This window comes from Glandiceps talaboti, chromosome 23 (assembly GCF_964340395.1).
Source record: "Glandiceps talaboti chromosome 23, keGlaTala1.1, whole genome shotgun sequence".
Taxonomy (NCBI): Eukaryota; Metazoa; Hemichordata; class Enteropneusta; family Spengelidae; genus Glandiceps; species Glandiceps talaboti.
Window position 1 is genome coordinate 1,488,642 of NC_135571.1, and position 3,710 is coordinate 1,492,351.

Consider the following 3,710-nt stretch of genomic DNA (forward strand, 5'->3'; position numbering starts at 1 on the left):
TACAACTTTCACCACTTGCGTATTTATCTTAGCTAATGTATTCAGGGTATCTCTTTTATAAGCTGACCTACTTTCATTCTTATTTGAGTCAATTGATCGATCGAACATACATACATACATACATACATACATACATACATACATACAGTAGTGTACGTACAGCAGTTAGTTGTAAGACACACATATAACTTTTCAAGCAGATGTATTTAAAGTATACATGGAACAGATAATAAATGATATTTTGCCACGTTGGTAATATACTACAGTTAATAACAAAGTTGATAGCACCGGGAGAGAAATCCATTAACAGCTAAGATCCACTGGAATAGAATTAGTTGTAGCTGCAGGTATGTGGTTTATTTACTTATAGTTATTACGCACACAGGGTGTGAGATGTAAACTGAACCTGAGACAGTACATCATCGTGTATCTCAATGTGAAGTGATTAATACCATCTCTGACGTACATCAAATGTCATTTTACAAAACGTATGTTATTACAGATCAGAGTTGAAAGCAGTCTCAGCATCCCATCAAGCATAGAGGATAAATGCGAAGCAAACTAGTCAACCACTGACATTACTCGTGTTTGCAACTGAATGAATATTAACATCACAAGGATGGCTATGCATAGTGATTTCTTTATGCGTGATATATTCACCATTCAACTCCCTTCTCATATTCCATCATACATGGACTCCCTGCCTCAATGTTTTCTATCTTTTTTTCACTCAAATAAAATCTTACTTCCTGGCATTTCTATCTTTCTTTAGTCAAAGTACGTAAGCTTATATGCCTGGTAAAAGCGGTTTATCACTATGAGTTGACGTCGAGCAGTGACAAAACTACATCATCAATGTTTGGAAAATGTGATTATACATTGTAATGTCGAACCTAATACGAAGTGGAAAATAATAACGATTATGAATATTTTGACTAATTTTCCGAGCACCACATACTCATGATGACGTAGGCATGCATTGTTAGAATGTTAAATGACATATATCCAGTATTTTTGCCGAGGGCGTACAATTTAGTCTGTGCGTTACATAGTTAGTGTATGTACTATATCAGTCGATCATTTAAAATACTTGAGTTTGATATATAAACCTGTAAGAGTCACTCGTAAATATGTAAAGGTAAGGAAAATATTGGAATATCTTGATATCATTATCACCGAAATGTATAACGGGCGTTGTCGACGCGTCACAGTTTATCATGCAAGTGATGGTCAAAAACTAATTCCTATATTATTAGGTTTAGACGTGTGATATTTGAATTCCATGTGGTATTACAAATACATTTTGTATAAATAAATTCTTGTCCAATTCCTCCATTTCATAATGTGATATTTGAAGAAAGGTTATTATAGAACATTTCCATAATCAATTACAGCAACGTCATAGGCTCTTGACACTTGGTGTTATAAGTTTAGTGAATTTTTTTTTAGAAGTATATGACCCCAATGCATACACACATTCACATTTCAATAATGAAACACCCTTACATACATACATACATACATACATACATACATACATACATACATACATGCATACATACACACACACGCGCACACACAACCATACACACACATACATACATACATACATACATACATACATACATACATACATACATACATACATACATACATATAACGTATTCGATAAAGTAGAAATGGAATAGTGCATCTACCGTTTATACCACTTTGTGTCAGTCAAGGAGCAACAAGACAGAGAGCATCCTACTTAAAACATCATTAACCTCTGAGAAATATCTTTACTATCTTGTAAGCACTGTTAAAACACTATTCAAACACTTGGAACTGTTCATGACATAAACAGCATATAGCATAGCTGATATTTTAAAACGCCACTCAAATAAAACGTTCAAGTGTCTCAGTTTTTAATAGTGTTCATCAGCTGACGTTTATGGAACTGACACTAACTTTTAAAGGGATCTTATTGCAACGTTTGTCAATCTTATACTGTCTGTAAAATGTTTGTATTACATGCATCCTTTTACCAATCCCTTACACTTTCAGGGCATATTATTGATGTAATATGTAAAATATTGAATAAATTAACTCGTAGTAAATATGGTACAACCAATTTTTTTTCGAAATGCCTTTAGACGGTCCTTGTTGAATTTCATATATCTACATATAAACGATACGAGCTAGCAGTCTGGGTATCTCTTGGTAAAAGTTACAAAGTATGGATTAAGTAAATACTCTTTTAAGACCATGAATTTTATCAAATGACACTGTCTGTTTCTTACGTTCTTGTACCGTGATTCTAATAAACGTGAATTGCTAACAATTGAGGTATCAATAACAATTCCATTAAAGGCAAAGTATCTTTACGGTTGATGGATGTACAGTATTAAAATTGACTCTTCCTGTAGGGTGTTTTTGTAACTTTCATTATTTACCGAATTCACCATATTGTATGTCCACGATGGAAATCCAGACATGCGTAAACCGGCATAGGTTGTTTTATAATCAATTAACAGGTTATATGCACAACCATAAAAGCTAACATATAGACCGTGAAATTTACACATATCGCTGACAAAACATGATATAACAACCATTGACAGGTAGGATATATCTCTCTCTCTCTCTCTCTCTCTCTCTCTCTCTCTCTCTCTCTCTTTCTCTCTCTCTCTCTCTCTCTCTCTCTCTCTCTCTCTTCCCTCCCCCCTCTCCCTCCCCCTCTCTCTCTTCCTTCCTCCCTCCCTCTCTCTCTCGCTCTCTCTCTCTCTCTCTCTCTCTCTCTCTCTCTCTCTCTCTCTCTCTCTTCCTCTCTCTCGCATACATACATACATACATACATACATACATACATACATACATACATACATACAAAACACAAAAGAGAATGGTTGAGAGGCTTAGAATAAGCCACTGTCAATCAACATGACTGCACTTACACGACGTAAATACACAAGTATGTTTATTCTAAGATAACTGCGCACCGAGTGTTCTGCTGTCACCATTGACGTATATTGAGCGAATATGAAGACGTTATTAGATTCTAGTAATTTGAAATATGCTGCAAACAAGGTATTGCATTTTTGAAAAAGGCGTAATTGCTTTTGAACGATTTAATAAACATCGAAGTCAGTAACAGAACAGATGATAGTTTGCCAAAGTGTCTCAGTTGGGTCACTTGATAGAAAGATAAAGGTCACATTTAAAAATACATTAATAGTTCAATGACTTACAAAAGCAAACATGTTCAATAACATGTTATCGGCAATTAGTTCGTCCCATACATACAGTTCATCAAGAACTCCCAAAAAGTGATCACTCAGAGTGGTTGATGCGCCAATCACCAGAGAGGAGGTCGAAAGTGCACTCGCTTCAGGATTTCCTGTAAGATCACTTCCTATGGAGTTGCCGTCTTTTAATATAAACAGGCCTGGAAGCAAAGTAACGAGCATCATCAATAGATTATTGCTGAACGGTTTGGTATCTAGGAGATATTTTACAGACTGTTACCACTAAATGTAAATACATGCCCTGATGTAGAATGCACTGTTTACACTAGTAAACTTTGAGCTTTTACAATGCTGGCAGATGCATCCAATTTGTTGGCATTTGCATAGTGTATGAAGTAATTTGCATAAAATGAATGAATATATCATTTGCATAATGAAAGTCATTTGTATATTGCGTATAGTCGGTGAATTTGAAGTGTTTTG